Below are 19,137 nucleotides of genomic sequence, written 5' to 3'. Positions count from 1 at the left end.
GCTGACCTAGGGCACGCCGAGGGGTCTGCCAACCTTGCTTTCCTGGGCTGTTCTCTGTTCCCATTGCTGAGGTCCAGAACACCTCCCACCTCCCGGCATGAACCAGAGGGGATAGCAGGAGCCCTGAAGACTCTGCTGCCCCCATCCCTAGGATCCGGCACAGGGTGGGGGCTGGCTCTGTGTAGGTGGGGTATTGGCAGAGATGGGAGAGCAGAGGGCAGGTGGCAGCACCTTGAGCCAGGGAACTCTGGGCTTGCAGATGGGTGTGCCAAGGATAAAGAACCCTTAATAGACTCTGGGGGTCTCCAGCCATACCTCCCCAACAAATGGGGAGGACACAGAGAGACAAAGAGAGACAGAGGGAGAACCAGAGAGAGACAGAGACAGGGAAGGGGCAGAGCTCCGCAGGAGGGTTTGCCCCTCCTTGATGGCCCTGTGATGGGTGGGGAGACCAGCTTTCCTCTGGTCTTCCTGTTTCCAGGGCTCGGCCTGCACCTGCTGTGAGTGGGTGGTAAGGAGGATGCTGGGAGGGTGCATGGGCTGGGGAGGTTATGGGACCCTATACCGGGGGGGGCAGGTGCTGGGTAAAGCTGGGGGTGCTGAGGCTATAGGGCCTGGGAGGAACTAGGGAGAAGGCCCAAGTCCCCAGGAGCCAGGACAAAGCTGGGATTCCTCCTCAGATGAGCATCCCAAGTGATCCCAGGCCCTGTATAGATCAGGAAGCCTCCCACTGAGTGGATCAGGCGTACTGGCATTCTTCTACTGGGGTGTTGGGTGATTTCTTGTTAATCTTTTGAAAGCCAGCAGGTGCAGGGTGTGAGGGGTGTGGTCTGGGTAGTTGCAGCCTCATACCTGATACTGGGTAGTGTCAGTATCTATAAGAGGGACAGACCTAGAATGTTCCCCTGAGCTCCAGTCTCCAGAAGGGACACAGAACACCCCAGTAGCAGCTTTAGGACCCCAGGTGATCTGCTGAGAATTGGGTTGGGAGGGGTGTGGGGGTCAGGGCACAGCGAGGAGTTGATCTGGAGACTCCAGGACTCGGGGTGCAGGGAAGCTGAAGGCTATTCCCAGGCCCCACTTGGTTGCGGGTCTGCATGTGTGTCTGTGTGCACTCCCAGAGTTGGCAGCCATGGGCAGGAGCTAAGAAGGCAAGGGGGGGGCGAGCACTCCAATTGGGGAAGGTATGGCGAAGGTGTGGGGGCGGGCCTGTTCCAAGAAGAGATGGGAGCTTAGTTGTGGGAGATGTATGAGATGTGACTTTGGAGCTTCCGACCACAGATGTCTCACCTCTGGGGAGTCAGCCCCTCGGCTAGGGGCTGCGGCCCCAAAATGACTGTTGCTTATTTGTTGGACAGTCTTGCTCTGTCTCCTGGGCCAAAGAGCGCTGGCATGATTATAGCTTGCTTTAATTTTAAACTCCTGGGGTCAAGTGATCCTCCCACCTCAGCCTCCCAAGTAGCTAGAACTACAAGTGCCTGCTACAATGCCTGGCTAATTTTTGTATTTTTTGTAGAGATGGGGTTTTATTATGTTGCTCAGGCTGGTCTTAAACTCCTGGTCTCAAGTGATCCTCCTGCCTCAGCTTCCCAAAGTGCTGGGATTACAGGTGTGAGCCACCATGCTCAGCCACCAATAAATGTTTTTAACGAGCTTCCAGGTGAGTCTGATTGTTCAGGAAGGTAAGCGATGGATAGGGAGGACCCAGGGGAGGGGGTCTTCAGTGGGGGCATGTCTGAGTAGCCTACAGCCCCTCCAGTCTGCCTTCCACAGTGTCAGCAGACCCTCAACCACTTGGTCCAGTGGTCAGTCTGTTAGTCATCCATTTTTTAGAGAAATGTGCTTTTTTTTTTGTTGAAAAAGTTATGAAAGTAATACACACAATACCTATTTATTAGAGAACGTTTAGGGGGAAAAATGACAGATTGAAAAAAATCAAAACCATCTATAATCCCCTCACCTAGGGGCCAGCACCATTTACGAAATTAATGTACATATTCAGCAATATGCATTTTAACGTATTCAACAAGTCCTTATTAAGCCCCAAATTTGTTTGCAGGAGTGGGATGGAGCAAGGGAGAAGCCGGCTACAGAGAGCAAACACACACATGCACGCACACACACAAAAGTGGTATCCTATGATCTGCACCATTTAGTTACCTAATCATTATCCACAGTGCAGCTCTCCGATGTAACAGATACATACATATTTAGCTTAACATTTTTATTTTAAAATCTTTAAATAAAAATACAAGCAGAAGACAAAAATTTAAAAAGAACAAACAGCTATATAGTCTTCCACCATTTACCGTTAACATTTTGGGCTTGTTGGGAATTTTTATGAATAGCATTTATATGTTTCTTTTTTCACAACTATGCGTATACTGTAGCTACTTCTTGGCTTTTGCTTTTCTTACCCAACTATAGTCTGGAGCCCACACGCTTCCCTGCCACCACCCACAGATCTCCGTCCTTCTATTTAGGATGGATGTGTAGCAATTGAGTCATTCTCTTAAATGTTTAGCTTGTGTCCAGTTCTTCACTTCCTTGTAAAGAGCTTTAGTGAATGCTCTTGTGCATGCATGTCGTCTTCTTCATGATAAATTCCTAGGAGTGGAAATGTTGGGTCAGACAGTCAGTATATTTTATTTACTTTTATTATTGTTTCAGGTTAATTTGAGAGTACAAAGAATTATATTACAATGCTTGCGTTTGTTAGGTGGAGTCCCTGTTGTAGTTGTGTCCTGCCCCCAAGAGATGTGCCGTACACCCTAACATCCTGCCCATTAAGTGGGAGCACACCCGTCCCTCTCCCTCCTCCCCTCTCCCCACTCCCTTGTTCCCCCGCCCCCCACCTTGAATTGATTTGAGTTTTTCTCTTATGTGGGTGTGTATTAGATCGTCTACTGGCTTCATGTTAGAATTGAGTACACGTGATACTTGCTTTTCCATTCTTGGGGTACTTTACTAAGAAGAATGTGTTTCAACTCTATCCAGGTTAATACAAAAGCTATAAAGTCTCCATCTTTCTTAATGGCTGAATAGAATTCCATGGTATCCATGTCCAGTTTATTAATCCATTCCAGAGTTGGTGGGCATTTAGGTTGTTTCCCCTTTTGACAATTATAAATTGAGCTGCGATTAAGAATCTAGTGCAAATGTCTTTATGATAAAATGATTTTTTTTCTTCTGAGTGGATGACTGGTAGTGAAATTGAGGGATCAAATGGGAGGTCTAAAGTGAGTTCTTTGAAGATTCTCCATACTTCCTTCCAAAGAGGTTGTATAAAAAATATGGAACACTTCACAAATTTGCAAGTCATCCTTGTGCAAGGGCCTTGCTAATCTCTATATTGTTCCAATTTTAGTACATGTGCTGCCCAAGCGAGCACCAGGCTGTGTTAAAGGCTGTTCACGTCCAGTGCCTCTGGGTGGGCTGCGCCAGTTTACTCTCCTGCCAGCAGAGGGAGCTCCTCTTTCCCTGGAGAATCACCAGCACTGGGTGTTACAGTATTCTTTTGAATTTTGCTCAATCTGATTCAAAACATGCTACCTCAATGTTGTATGAATTTGCCTTTCTTTGAGCCTTTGGTGAGGTTGGACCTCTTGTCTTACACATGTGGATCATTTTCCTTTTGTGAACTGTTACTGTTACATTTGCAGTGAATTTTACATTTATAAGAGATATTTATTAATACATGTAAATACAGAGGATACCAAAATATGTATACACATTTTAAGAAAGGAAAAAAAGTATTAAAATTATACTACTCAATATATACCAAAAACAAAAGATGAATTGAAGTCACAGCGAGCACCTCTTGTAATTGCAGAAGTCACATGTGACTTGAGTATTACAAACTTAATATAGTTTTCTCCTTTCTTAAAATGTGTACACATTTTAAGTACACATTTTTGGCACCCTGTGTATATTCACTTTTATCTGTCATATGTCTAGAAAATATCTCTCCTCTCTCTAGTTTAGAGTTTATCTCTAAGTTTGCTTATTTGGAATACAGTACTTTGGTGTCCTAAATATTTAATAGTAGTGTGTAAAAATAATATGATTTTAAAAATATTTATAATTTTATTTAATTGTTTCAACATAGCAATTAAATTTTGTTTTTTAGTCTTTGGAGTCACACTTAGAGTGATCTTCCCCATACTCAAGATTATGTAAATATTCATCAATATTTCATTCTGATAATTAAAAAATATATACCTTCTTAAGAACTTTTTTTTTTTGAGACAGAGTCTCACTATGGCATTCTTGGTAAAGTGCTATGGTGTCACAGCTCACAGCAACCTCAAACTCTTGGGCTTAAGCGATTCTCTTGCCTTAGCCTCCCAAATAGCTGGGACTACAGGCGCCTGCCACAACACTCAGCTATTTTTTTGTTGTTGTTGCAGTTGTCATTGTTGTTTTAGCTGGCCTGGGCTGGGTTTGAACCCATCAGCCTTATTGTATGTAGCTGGCAACCTACCCACTCAGCTATAGGCACCCCCCACCTTTTAAAAACTTTGACCTTTAATCTATCTGGAATTTATTCTCATGTAAGATAGGAATTTAACTTTTTTCTCCCAATGTTTTCCCTGATGTTTTTATATTATTTATTGAATTTATTACTATTTATTATCTTCCTATCCTTTACTGTACTAAATTCCCATTGTCTTAGGGTCTATCTTATCAACATGCTTGTCTCTTTCTCTTTTAGTATCTTTTTGATTTAATGAACATAGTTTTATACTCTATTTTGTTCCGGGGTGTCCAAACTTTTGGCTTCTCTGGGCCATATTGGAAGAAGAAGAGTTGTCTTGGACCACACACTAAATACACAAACACTAATGAAAGCTGATGGGAAAAAAAATCCATGCGTAATTTTCATGATATCCATCACCACAGATAAGCAAAAAAAAAAAATCCTTACATAATTCTCATGTGGCTCACAGGCCATAGGTTGACCACCCTTGTAAGGGCAAACCTTCTCATTAATTCTTTAAGAATTTTTTAGTGATTCAAATACACTTGTATTTCCAGATGAACTTTAGAATTATTTCAGTTGAAGAAGAAAATTCCACTGATGTTTGTACTTGTGTTAAGTTTGTACATTACTTTGGAGAAGATGGACATTTTTGTAGGAATCAATCCTTCCATCTAGGAAAATGCTCAGTTTTTACAAAGCTCTCCCTACTTATTTAAAAGTTCATCTATGTCCCTCAGTGAAGTTTTTAATGTTATTTTTAAAGATCCTTGTATGTTTCTGGCTATGGTTATTTCTAGGCATTTAGTACTTTTAAATGGCTGTACAGTTTTTTTTTTTCCTCATTATATTGTCTAATTGGTTTGCTTCTGAAATATGTTTTGATAGAAAACTTATTTCTTTCTACTTTTCTAACCAGTAGACATTTTACCAAACCCTCTTTTTAGTTCTACTAATTTTTTATTTGATTGTTTTGGATTTTACAGGCAAATGATATCATCATCTGAAAATAGTGATATTTTCTTTTCCAATATTTAGACTTTGTATTAAGCCTCTGGTCAGCTTTGATTATTTCATCCAGCAGGTTACAGTCTAGGTCTGGGAATCATGGGTAACCTCAGGTATGGCTTAGTAACCTGGGCACCTCCTTCACCGTCTGGGCTGTGTCCAAGAGTAGGGGAGGGCAGTAGTTTCCTCTTATTCACAGTTTTGCTTTCTGAGGTTTTTAATTACCCATGGTTAACCACAGTCTAAAAATATTAAGTAAAAATTCCCAAAATAAATAATTCCTAAGGTTTAAATTTGAAGATGTCCTAAGTAGAATGATAAAATTCTGCATTGTCTTGCTTGGTCCCACCTGGGACATGAATCTTCCTTTTGTGCAGTAGATTCACACTATCCATACTGCCCATCTGTTAATCCCTTAGTAACTGTTTTGGTTACCTGGTTGGCTGTTGTGGTTTTGCAGTGCTTGTGTTCAAATCACTCATATTTTACTTAACTGTCCTGAAGCACAAGAGTGCTATGTCTGATTTATAAATTCAAGTTTATTGTAAGTATGTATGTGGAGGAAAAAACATAGTATAAATAGAGTTTGGTACTACCATTTCAAGTGTCCACTGGGGGGTTTGGAATGGATCTCCTGGGACTAAGGCAGGACTCCTGTGTATAAATGTATTTATGTCACGAAGACAAAAAAGAGGACAGCTGAGCCAACATGACCAAGACAACATTGTATCACAGTTGCCATCACAGATGTCCTTGTCAGCAACCTGGTCTGGTTCATACACCTGCCACCTGTGCTTCACTCTTAAAAAGTCTGCATCATATTTAAGTTGAGAATGGGCATTAAATGTGATGGATTACACAAGAAGATTTTCCTTATCTGAAGGAATTTCTGCATACTGGAATAAATGCTATTTAATCATGATGTAGTGTATTTTTAATGTTCTACTAGATTCTCTTTGATAGCATTTGATTTTGTATTTTTTCCATCAATATTTACAAATGCGATTATTTTATAGGGTTTACAAATCTGTCTTTGTTGAGTTATGGGATTAGATTTTTACTAGCTTCACAAAATTATAAATGAAACTTCCTATCTTTTCATGTTCTTTGGAAAATTATAAATTATATGTGAATTATCGGTTCTTTGAGAGAACTCATAAAACTATCTGGGTCTTGTGCCATTTTATGGCCATCTTTTTAAAACTAAAATTTTACTATGCCACAAGCTTTTGACAACTTTCTCATTGATCACAGGATAAAGTGAAAATGACACAAAGGTACAGTATAATTTACTCTGCATCAGCTCTCATTACCTTCTATCCCTTACTTTATACCCCAGCCATACCTAACTTCTGGAAATTCCCCCAAACTCTACAGCGAGAGACCAAGAGGGTGGGATGGAATTTTGGTTTGTTCAGTATGGAATCTCTGGCACTGTGAAAAAGCTTACCTTTGACCGGTATTCTCTAGATTCTTGTGGAATGATATACACTCTATACATGTTCACTGAAAATGAACATGTTCTCCTCTGTGCTTGATCATATTCTGGTCCTGGAGGAAGAGTCCCAGCCCCTATCTTCAAGTTGTTGTCTGACTACTGAGGAAATAGGTAGGTAAGTAAACAGACCTTTATAGACAATGGGATAAGTGCAGGGAGGGAGATACGTATGGACATATGGGAGCACCCAGAGGGGCCATCTGGGAAGAAGAGATCAAAGGTGACTTCTAGGAGGAGGTGATCCTGGATTTAGTCTTACATAGTGAAGAGAAGCAGGGATAGGTAATTCCAGGCTAAGAGGATGCCATGAGCCAAAGACCAGAAGGAAGAACCATTGTCTCTTATGGGGATGATTGTTACTTGTATCCTAACATGTGTTCCTGGGTGCTCAGGACTTCCAAATCAGCATAGGCGGCAGAGTGAAGCTTTTGAAATGTGTTGCATTACTTTACTGAAAACCCATTAACAGCTTCTTAGCTCACTCCAGATAAATTCCAAAGTCCTAACTATGAATAACAAGATCCCACACAATCTGGCCCCATGTTTCTCTGTGTTTACCTTATCACTCCATTCCAGCCATTGCTCTCTCTGGGACAACCTGAACACTCCCAGCTCAGGACCTTTGCACAGTCTGTTCCTTCTGCCCGGAAACCTGTCACTTTCTTCAGGTCTCTGTTCAAATGTCATTAGTGAGTGAGGTTCTCCTTGACTCTTATATAATATGACAACTCACTCATTTATTCTTTTTGTCATTATCCTGTCTTAGTTTTCTCTGTACTAGTAATGTCACCTGATACTACACACACACACACACACACACACACACACACACAATGATTTTTAAATTAAAAAAAAATTTATAGGGATTTTGCCTTGTTTACTCTTTTTTTTTTTTTGAGACAGAGTCTCAAGGTGTTGCCCTGGGTAGAGTGCTGTGGCGTCACAGCTCACAGCAGCCTCAAAATCTTGGGCTTCAGTGATCCTCTTGCCTCAACCTCCCAAGTAGCTGGGACTGCAGGCGCCCACCACAACACCCGGCTATTTTTTGGTTATAGTTGTCATTGTTTGGTGGGCCTAGGCTGGATTTGAACCCATCAGCTCCAGTGTATGTGGTAGGTACCCTAGCTGCTTGAGCTATAGGTGCCAAGCATGCCTTGTTTACTCTTGCAGCTCCAGTACCTAGATTACCATCCAGAAGAATGTGCTCAATGCCCCTAAGCAGTCAGGCGTGGCTGGAAGCAGAGTGCAGAGGAGGGTGAAAGAGGACTCGGTCCAGGCACCAGTAGATAGCAGAAGCCTGGGCAGGACCTTGGATGATGGTTGAGGAGCCTGGACCTTCTGGAGGTGACCAGGATAGGGTAACAGGGTCAGACTCATGTTAGGGATGGTCATAGTGCCTATCAGGAAGAAGGTGGGCTGGGGGCAAGAGTGAGATTGGCAATAGTGAGAATGAGTTATCCCAGTGCAGACAAGAGGAGAAGGACTGGTTATGGGGTGGAAGAGAGGGAGGAGGTGAGAATAGTGGCCAGGTTACTATCCTGGCCCAGGGGAGAAGATGCCATTCATTGACCTGACCCTCAAGGAGGAATTTCTGATTTAGATATGTCAGGCCTGGGGCTTCGGGGCACCCGCTTGGAGGTATCTTGGAAGCTTTAGCCCAGGTGGGTTTAAAACTTGAGAAAGGCCTAGACTAGCAGGAGTGGTTTGGGGGCTGGCATGTGAGATCTTGACATCATTTGTATTGTCATCATCACTTTTCTCATCACCTTCAACCAGAGGTGTCTAACCTTTTTTTTCTGCCTCACATTAGAAGAATAAGAGCTATCTTGGGCCACACAGTAAATATACAAACACTAATGAAAGCTGATGAGCAAAAGAAAAGGTCCATGGATGCTTTTTGTGCTATCTGACTCCACAGACAACAAAACAGTCCTCAAATAATCTGCATGTGGCCCCTGGGCCACAGATTGGACACCCCCAAAACTAACTTTATTGACTGTTTACTACGTACCAGGTTCTGTGCTCCAGGCTCTGGGTGGATTTCTTTCTTGATGTGTTTCTATAACCCAGGGATGGGCTGCTGCATGTTTTACACCCTGCTCTCTAGAGAAGAAAACTCTGATTTAGAGAGTTTGCCAATTTCTGTGGTGTAAACACTATGGCTGATTTCAAGTTATGAACATGATGTCACTAAATGCGGAGTGGGAGTTGTAGGGTGGCCTTGTCATGTGGCATTTCTGCAACAGACACAGCAGACGGAATCTTGAGAGCACAGATGATAATAAAATGAAGTAAAGTCAGAGGAAAGAATGAGTTTGGAGTATTCATTACCTTTGATTTGGATATCATTTATGTTGTAAGTTTATATAATTTAAATTTTTTTTTGAGACAGTCTCACTCTGTGGCTTTGGGTAGAGTGCAGTGGTGTTATAGCTCACAGCAACCTCAAACTCCTGGGTTTGGGCAATTCTCTTATGTCAGCCTCCTAAGTAGCTGGGACTACAGGCACATGTCACAATGTCTGGTTATTTTTTTTTCTATTTTTAGTAGAGATGGGGTCTTGGTCTTGCTTAAGCTGGTCTCAAACTTCTGAGCTCAGGCAATCCACTTGCCTTGGCCTCCCAGAGATCTAGGATTAGGGGTGTGAGCCACCATGCCTGGCCCTATATAATTTAAATTTTTAACAAAGACTTAACAACTAGTTCACAAAATTAACTCCTAAATATGCAACAACAAATCTCACCATGCTCCTGCTTCTGTCCTGTGATGCAGATGCTGTGGTCGGGTTGGTGAAGGAAGGTCCAGCTGGGTAGTCTTGAGTAAGTAACTTTTCTGTCCTCAAGCATCAGTTTCCTCATCTGTGGAATGGGGACAATAAAAGATCCTTCTGGGGTGCTATGGAGGTTTAATGACCTGGTGCTTATGGAGCGTCTGGCATATAGCAAATGATTGATAAATGGGGAGTAGACAGCTAGTGTGTTATAATTAACGTGGATCCTGTCCCTAAGGTATTTATTCATGGTCTAGTAGGAGGAGGGGTCCAAAGACCCCACACATTCACAGGACTCCAATCCAGGCAGCAAAGGAAGGCTTCCTGAAGGAGGCTGCATTTGAACTGGACCTTGCAGGTATGGAAGAAAGTGGGTCCATGGAGTGAGGCATCCCTGGCTGATGGTGCAGGAGGCTGTAGGGATTCCTCTGGAACCTGGGGTGCATTCAGCTGAAAGGAGAGTTGAGGCTGGATCCAAGAAGAAGGAGGCTAAATGTCAAGGCAGAATCTGAACTTCCCTCCATGGGCAGCGGGAGCAGGCTGGTTGGCAGGATGTGGGGATCCAGTTTGCCTCCTGGAACATCAGTGCGATTGACCGGGGATGAGGGCCAGGAGGGGCAGGAAGGGCCATGGTAGTGGACATTCAAGGGGCTGTAGAGATGGAAGCCCACCCATCTGGGCTCCTTCACGGGACCTGGGTAGGGCTGAGGTGTCCTTTGTTCTCTTCTCCCCTGGACCTCCTGGAGAAAGGGCCGCAAGACTCCTCTCCCCAGTGCTCCAGCTTCGGCCCAGCAGCTAATCCTGGTGACACTGGGTCTTGAGGCTGGGCGGGGCGGCTGGGCAGCTGGCCTCAATTAGCTGGGGAGCTGGGTCTGGACAGTGTCATTAGGAGAAACCCAGAGCCTGGCCATAAACTCTAATGAATGCATTAATGGAAGGCTTGTGCGCCTCAAAGGGGGAAAAAAAGCAGGTCTAAATAAAGTTATTAACACAGCCCACCTGTGCTCGGCTCTTGGCCTGTATTGTTCAAATAGCCCATTAACTCCTGGAGCATCCAGTCTTGAAAGGGAGCCCTGCCTCTCTGAAGCAGACGCTTAACTGCGTTCATATAATTCAATTAGATTCCGCAGTCCTGGTCCAAAGGCATTCTCTGGGCTTTCATCTCCGTAATGGCCTGCAGGCCAGAGCGGGGAACAGGGGGTTAAAAAGAGGGGCTTGGTACCTGCCTTTTGGCCCGACCCTCCCCATCACCCGCAGGGCCCTCCACATGTTTCCTGGGCAGAGCGCCTCCGCCTCACGTGGCCTCCCGTGCCTGGGATTCTCGTGCAGGCCCCACTCGAGCGTCCTCAGTCGGGTCCCTGGGCCCATGCCCCCATCCTGCCCCACCCCCCTGTCAACCGGCTCCACACACCATGCCCCAACTCCACTCAGCCAACCCTATTAATAAAGAGTTAAGAAAATTCATTAGGAAGTAGGTCTTTTATAGATTCTGTTAAAGCCTTCTTCCTACTTCTGTCACTGAGCAAGGATAAAAATCCTTTTATCACTCTACAACTTGTTAATGTTCCACCCCGGGAGCACTTCATCTGTAATAAACATCTTCACAAAATATGCATCCCCAGAGAGGGGCTGCTAATTTCCTCAAGGCCTCACACATGTAAGGGATTTTATTGCCTGCAGGTGCTTCATGATATTGCGTGAGCTTCTAATAAACGTCCAGTAAACCGCAGGTAGCGCCTTGGAGAGAGATGGGCCCGTGCACCTGTCCAAAAAGGGCCTTTCCGCATCTCCACGCCTCCACCTTCCGTGGCCGGACAGCTCCCGAGCTCAACCTGCCCCTGGGGACACTCGCAGGTAAGGTCCCACAGTCCGCAACCCCTTGGCCCACTTACAGAGCCCGGGGGGGAGGGACTTTCTGCCATTTGGTGCCAGGAAAGTCCCACCCTGAAGCTACATACCTTGGTAGGAATAGCAAACACATGAAGATGTTGGGGATGTGAATTCTTGGTTTTCTTCCCTTGTTTATTTTGGGGGAATCACCCTGTTATGATCTATTGCAGAGATGTGATTATCTACACATTCACCTTCCCAGTTTGTTAAGAACTGAGATGGAAGGAAAAGAGAGCTTGCTTCTCCTAAGTGCGATTCATTCAAAATGTGTTTTATATATTCTAAGGGCAGCTTTTGGAATGTTAAAAATAATTGCTAGAAAAATACGTTGGAGCTCAGTCACTAGAAAAAAGATTACTATGGGAGTAATTGGAAGTTTGCATTTAATAAATATCTCTCTCCTCTCTGGGATTCTTTCCGAGTTTTGATCACATGAATTGCAAGGTACGTGTGGGGAGAGTGTGCCGGGCGTTGTTTTGTGGTGGGGGAGGCGTGCATGCCACCAAGGGGGCTCACATAGGCCCAGGAAGGGGATGGGGACTGGGGGACTGCTCAGGTCAGAGGCAGGGGACAGACAAGACGGCCTCTCCAGCTCCTTTCAACACAAGGTGCCTCTGAGAACCGGGGTAGGGATGGTGTGATCCCTTCTAAATCAAAGACAGCTTATGGTGTCTCTGGACACTAAATAACTGGCATTTCTGGGACACCTTCACGGTGGTAGGTCTCTGAGGGATATGACCTGAGGTCCGGATGTTGGCTGCAGTTTCTGTGAGCTTGTTTTTTTGTGTTCAAGTCTATAAATGCTGAGTGTGGCTGGCTCAGCCCGCTGGCCTAGTCCTCTGGGTGCCCATGCCAGCTCCAGCCACACACACTCTGCCCGGAGGAAGCCACCCAAGCTAGGGAGAAAAGAAAGAGGGCCGCTGGACTCAGCCCTCCTGTGGCCCACAGAGACATCACACTGGGGCCAAGGAAGCTTCTGGAAGGAGAGATCCCAAATGGATTTTGAAAGTGCTGAGGAGGAAAAGCTAACTCGGCCATGTGTGCAGGACCCCTCCTTTGCAGCCGGGGGGAGGGCTGCAGCAGAGTCCAGCAGGCTCAGGATCCAGGACTTTAGGGTCACTGGCCTGGGATGAGAAATAAGAATACAGCACCACCATCGCTGCACACTGCACCGATGGTCATAGAGTCCCCACACTCCTGCACAGATCTTGCTGTGGCTCATGGAAGCTCAAGAGGACCTTACCTCTGGGATCCTCCTGACCACCCCTTTACAGGGGAGGCAGCTGAGGGCTGCCTACTCGGGAGGTAGCAGGGCTTGGCACCTTCCCGCCAAGCCTTTGCAGCAGGGCCTAAGTCCCCATTTTCCAGATGGCAGGCTGAGGCTCAGCTGGCAGCAGGGTGACCTGCTCTAGTCCTGACCTCTACCTCCTCCCCAAGATGTGGCTGCTGCACCCCCACATCTCTGGACCGGGAGGGGAGAGGGGTCATTCACCCCCTGCCCCTGTCCCGCTGGCCAGCCTGGCCTGGCCCAGCAGAAGCCACGGGAGGGCCAGGGAGCCTGGAGTGGTTTCAGAAGCATGAAGGACATGATGAAAGCCCTGGAGCACTGGCCCAGCCGAAAGGTTAGAGGAAGCAGGATTATTCTGCCCGGGGAGCGGAAGGCCCAGGGGCCAGGGGCCCTGGCTAATGGTGAGCACCAGATGCTGACCAGCTGTTCTTTGTCTCCCTGGAGGCCCAGCAGGACCAAAAGGGCTTCTTCTGCAGCAGGAGGGAGTTAGGGGGGATAAGAAAAAGAACTGGCTGAAGGGGTGGTTGGGGCTGAGTGGGGAGAACCATCCCCTGCGGAACTGTGGGAAACAGGATGGCTGCCTCTAACCTGATTGGGGGGGCTAAGTGGGACCTGGGCCAGGAGGCTGAGCCCAGGCACCTCTGTCTATAAGCAGCAAGGAGGGTGACTTGAGGGAGTTAGCCTTGAGTACTCTCCTCCACTAAGGGCCTAGTCTGACTTAATCTGCCACCTGTGACTGCCCAGCCCTGCCCTGGGGACCAGAGGCTGAGCACCCCCTGGCAGGGTTAGCAGGCTGAGGTCTCAAGCCCCAAAACGGCGCCTCTGAGGTGACTGCCCCGAGCTCAGTGTAGGAGATGAGAGGTCTGGGAGACCCTGAGTCCTGGAGGCCTGGACCTGGCAGGCCCGACACAGGCAGGCCCACAAGTCAAAACTTTCAGCAGCCAAAGCTCCTAAAATGTCCCTGGGCCCCCACAGGTCATCAAAAGAAAGAGTATTTTACTGTAGCGTTAGGAAGTCCTGTGAAGTCCTGATACTTTCCCAAATGAGGTTTGGTGCTTTAAAAAAATCCAACTGAAATGTCTTGGTGTCTACATCTGTTCACTTGTTGGGCGAGCCAGCCTGGCGCTGGCTTCCTCACAGCCTCAGTTTCCTTGTCATAAAGCAGGGATCCATTCACCATGCAGGGAGGTTTTTGAAGAGAGGGGTTGGCGAGACCCAAAAGGCTCCATTAAGGTGGGCACAGAGCACGTTGGCTTCCTTCCATCCTGGAGACCTCAGACTTCACTCCAACTTCCAACTTCTGGACGGGAAACCTGGGGTGCAGAGGGAAGATGGCACAAGTTAGTCATACAGAAAGTCGGGGGACAGCCGGGTAGCATTCCCAGCCACACATGAAGTGCTGTTTTCTTGAGGGACTCAAGTTTGCCTCCAGCTGGAAAAACTGGGATGTCCCTACCCTTCCTCAACGTCATTTGGAACCTAAGGGTTGCCAGATAAAATACAGGATGCGCCATCACATCAGATAAATAAGGGATACTGTTTTTAGGATAAGTATGTCCGTGCAATCTTTGGGTACTAAAAAATACTAAAAAAATTCCTTTTTTATGTGAAATTCACATGTGATGGGATATCCTATATTTTTATTTGCTAAATCTGGCAACCCTACCCAGGGGTATCTCCCTGGAGGGGCTGCTCCATTTCCTCACGGGGACAACCTTTCAGGCCCCTTCTCCGGGAGAAGAGAAGTCACTTATTCTCCGACTATGGAGATATCAGCAGGCTGTGGTCATCCTTTTTCTGGGCAAAGAGCAGATAATGCATTTTCTTGTGACATTATTCTTTCAGTGTATGTTTTCGGAGGGGTCACAGAGGGGAGATTCTTCACAACGGGAATTATTTATCCAAGAAACGAGGTCCTTTCGAGTTTGCTGTTTGTAGAGAATGTGGCGGGCTGACAGCCTGCCACTGTAATCTCCGGTTTCTCTGAAAGGATATAGAAAACAGCCGACATGGCAGGGAAACTTTTCCTTCTGAAGCTTCTAGGATCTCATTGCCTCAGTTTAAAACATGAAGGACACAGGTGGATTTTTTAGGTGTTAAAGTGAAAGGAAAGAGTAGATAAAGTATAAGCAAAATTTCCCAGAGCAGGAATATGGCTCCCTGGAACAAGGGGATTTCATTTTTCAAATCATTGAGGACTTTTAAAAAAATTATTTCCAAAGGGACCCTTGCATTTACATATGAAGAGATTCAGAAAAGCTTTTCTTTATTTTTCTCTTTCTCTCTTCCCCTCTCTCTTCAGCGAAGACAGAGATGTTTAAGATAAATTATGTGAAGGAAGCAATCAGAAAAATAATATTTGCAGAGTCAAGAAAGATCTACAGAATGTGAAAAAAGGAAACACGAAAAGCAAATACAAAGCATGCTAGAAAAAGATTTTATATCAGATTTTCTCTAAAATAGTTTCACATTTGACTTCCTACTTTGGTGTGCTATTCTAATCACAATTAATTTCAAAATACTATAACCTTGAATTTTGACCCATTTTTCTCACTGTTCCCAAGTACTTGATGACTTTGTTTTTTAAAAAAACACCTTCCTTGGATCAGAAGGAATATTCTTTTTTTTGATTATTTTTTTTTATTAAATCATAGCTGTGTACATTGATACTGTCATGGGGTACAGTGTGCTGTTTTTTTTACACAATTTAAAATATTTTCATCAAACTGGTTCACATAACCTTCATGTCGTTTTCTTAGTTATTGTGTTAAGACATTTATATCAGAAGAAATATTCTTATGTGGAAAATACTATATGCAGTATATTTTCTTTCTAGAATGTTTTTCAAAGATAGAATGTTTTTCAAACTCTGCTCTTACAGTGGCAAAATTTTGTAGAAGCAGAAACCTAACCTCAATTCACATCAGAATCAGCTAAAGTCTGAAATAATGGGGTGAGTCTCGCACAAGGCACAGAGCAGGGCTGCACCCCATTTCTACCTTCCGTCCTTCCTCTTCCCTCTCTGAGGGTAGACCCAACCAAGATGGAACTCTCAGCCCCCTGCCCTGAGCTGGGAGGCGCGGCTTGATGTCAATTATGGCCCAATTCCAGAGGTGCCATCAAAGAGTTAACTAGGATGTCCCAGTGCGCAAATGTGGGATAATTGGGAAACAAATTCTACAAACATCTTGAAAGGGGCAAAAGACCTTTGATCTTTCTATAGAAAGGGAGACATTACACTGCTGTCTGCCTTTTGGGGCCTGCACACATCCCTACCAGGTTAAAGGATGGCATCTTTCTGAGAAATCAGCCAACACCTAATTCCGTGGTACCTTAATTATCCTAACTGGTTTCGTATGGCCAAAGGCATTTTCTCCAAAGATTAGAGGAGAAAAAGGGACTGACAAAATAATTAAATATGCAATTTGCCAAGCGTGGGCAATATGGCTTTGAAATCACCTTTTCAGGAAGTTTTACCGCTTGTTCATTGACATGTATATTGCAGGCTTCAGACTTTTATTTAAGCTCTTTTGATTGCCTTAATGGATTAATACCTGAGTACCATCAGTGAGGGGGCAGCAACCCAACCAAGGCTGTTTCTAATTTCGCAAATATTGTGCCCGCTTCCTCTGGTGTTATGACAAAAACAAGTAGGTAGAATTTGCCTCCTCACTTAAAGCAACACGCTGATCCCCTCGAATAATTGCTCGATGTAAGAATCTGCATGTCACATGTGGTGTTGTCTGTTATAGGAACCTTCCATGGTGCCAGGGGCCAGGGTGCCGGCGGCGTGGGCAGGCCCAGGCAGGCCCGTGTTGCGCACATTCCAGGCTTGGATCGGTTTTGGTGGCATTCCCGAAAACCATCTGTGTTTACGGATGGCTGAACGCCTCACAGCCCAAGGCCCCAGCAGCGTCCAGGGGTGCGGAAGAATGTGTCACTGCTGTGCTTATAACTCCTGACATGGGTAAGAAACATTCCATGGAGGTGGTGGGGGGGTGCTGCTCATCAAGATTTGGAGAGGAATCTCGGCTTAGGTCCTGCTGTATCCTAGGAAGGCATCCGGAAACCGGAGTTTGCTATGGGGGAATAGTTTGCATTCTGTACTTACCACGGGGAGAATTAGAGTTCAGAGGAGGAATCAGTGGAAATGATTGCACCATTCCCATCTTTTGGCTAGGCTGGGTGTCTCAGGGAAGGGGGGCAGCGTCTGGGCCCTCCTCTGAGGACATGGGGATAGTTTTGTCTGGGACATCTGTGGGTACCCAGTGGACAGCATCTGGAACACGCAGAGTAACTTGGTGCAGAGGGAGGCTGAAGTGTAGGAAAAAGAGAGAACACAGAAAACGAACGAGCCAGAAAGACATGGAGAAAAAAGAAAGACCCACATCGATCCCCTCACACACTCTGGGGTGTGTGACAGCAAGATCGCCTTTGAAGGTGGAGGGACAAGGCCTAATTGTCCCAGGGATGTGCACGGCGGCCTGGCTTTTTCATCATTCCCAGAGCTCCCTAATGAGGCTGTGGCCTCTCCTGGTGGGAACTTTGCTCCCTGAAATCAGCTTTGATAGCGTGGACGGACCGTCTGGGACGAGTTACTGGGTTTTCCTCTAGTCCTTTGAACCCTGCGGTGGTTTTGCTCTTTCATGGCAAACCGTGCGGACAAAGTCTGTGGCCTCTGTCCTGGGGCAGCACAGGCCATCCCACATCCTGCGGCACCCAGGTGTGGGAGAGACCGTGAGATGGCAGCTCTGGAGGGGGACACAGGCCTGGCGGTAGGCAAGGAGGAGACCTTGCTGGGCTCAACATCCAGATCCACTTGCCAATCACATGGGGTCTGCTGGCCCTTGGGGTTAAGCATCACCTAAAATGTGTCTCAGCAGGTCACAGTAGCGCCGAGGACTCTGGCTATGTCCTGAGCACATGCAGCCTAACAACAGCATTGCTGAGACACAGCGACTGCCCACTCGATGCTCGCTCTAAGCCCAGTGTTTGTCCCTTTTACAGAAGAACAAACAGAAGCTCCAAGAATTAGGGGACTTATTGAGATGGGGTTGGCTGCCATCCCACTGCCCTGCACCCAGCCACTGGCCTTCTCGCAGGGGCAGGAGCCCTAGCTGGCTCTCAGGTCCCTGGACGCACCAGTGCTCTAGCTGCACAGTCCTGCTGTCATTACTTCTTGCCCAGGACAGCTTTCTGCAGGGCCACAGCCATGAAGTTAGCAAGACCCTAGCTGAGGGTCTCCAGAGGTCTCCCTGGGTCGCAGCTCCAGAAGGGGTGAGGGATGCTGAGCCAGCCACTTTGGGGCAGGGGGAGAGCAAGGGCCCCGGCACTTGCAGCAGCCACCTTTGGAGAACTCCCAGTCCTGGGGACTTGTCTTTGATCTCTGATGATTGAAATAAACACCCTCTTGGGTGACTACCCTTTGCATCTGAGGTGCTTCTCTCCTGGCCAGCGGACACTGAGTGGCAGAGAGAGGCTGTCCAGCCCCAGTGGCAGAGAGATCCTGGTGTCAAAGGCAGCTCGAGAGAGCCCTGGCTCTGGCCGAGTGTCCTACCCGCTCTTCTGATCCATGCCCCAACTCTTTCAGCTTTTCAAGGGGCCCTTTTCCTCCTCTCAGCTGCCCATTTGTCCTCAGCTACTGCTGCTCAGAGGGGTGCCTGGGCCTGAGTCACCATGGGCTGGTCACCTTTATCTCTGCAGGCTGGCCAGCCTACAAGGAATGATCTCAACTCTATTCCAACTCATGCAAAAGAGGGCATCAGTTGTAAGCTTGAACTCACTCTGTCAGGCACCTACTTTGTGCCAGACCTTGGGCCAGCACTGGGGAGACAGCAGGAGCGAGTGAGATGTGGGCCCTGCGTCCATGGAGGGGTTTCCGACTCTGGTGAGTCACACACTTCACAGCCATGTGGGGCATCCCAGAGCACAGCCACACCAAGAGGAGACAGAGCTGGGAAAAGACGCTCTTACTTGGTTTCTGGTGACAGCCCACCCATGTCCCTCCAGGTCCCTGGGGACGGCATGTATCAGGGAAGCCACACGGGGCAGCTAAGCTCCCATAGTCCCGGCTCCCTCAGCAGTGTGCAGGCTGAGCTGCGTGGTGCCGCTGGGAAGTGGAGGTTGATGTTTCTGCTTGTGCACTTGGTGGGGTGTCCTTTCCACGTCCCCTCACTACCCTGTGGGCCTCTGGGTCACTTCGT

General features: G+C 46.6%; 1 non-coding gene across 1 annotated transcript; it reads right to left on the bottom strand.

Moving 5' to 3' along the window:
* Positions 1 to 3,287: 3,287 nt before the first annotated feature.
* On the bottom strand, positions 3,288 to 3,391 carry LOC111723697. The gene has a single exon (XR_002772191.1). It is a non-coding gene; the product is annotated as a U6 spliceosomal RNA (small nuclear RNA).
* Between the last annotated feature and the right edge of the window lie 15,746 nt (positions 3,392 to 19,137).

This window comes from Otolemur garnettii, unplaced genomic scaffold, assembly GCF_000181295.1.
Source record: "Otolemur garnettii isolate 467f Iridium unplaced genomic scaffold, OtoGar3 scaffold00014, whole genome shotgun sequence".
In the NCBI taxonomy this organism is placed as follows: domain Eukaryota; kingdom Metazoa; phylum Chordata; class Mammalia; order Primates; family Galagidae; genus Otolemur; species Otolemur garnettii.
This window is presented reverse-complemented; position numbering and strand designations above follow the sequence as displayed.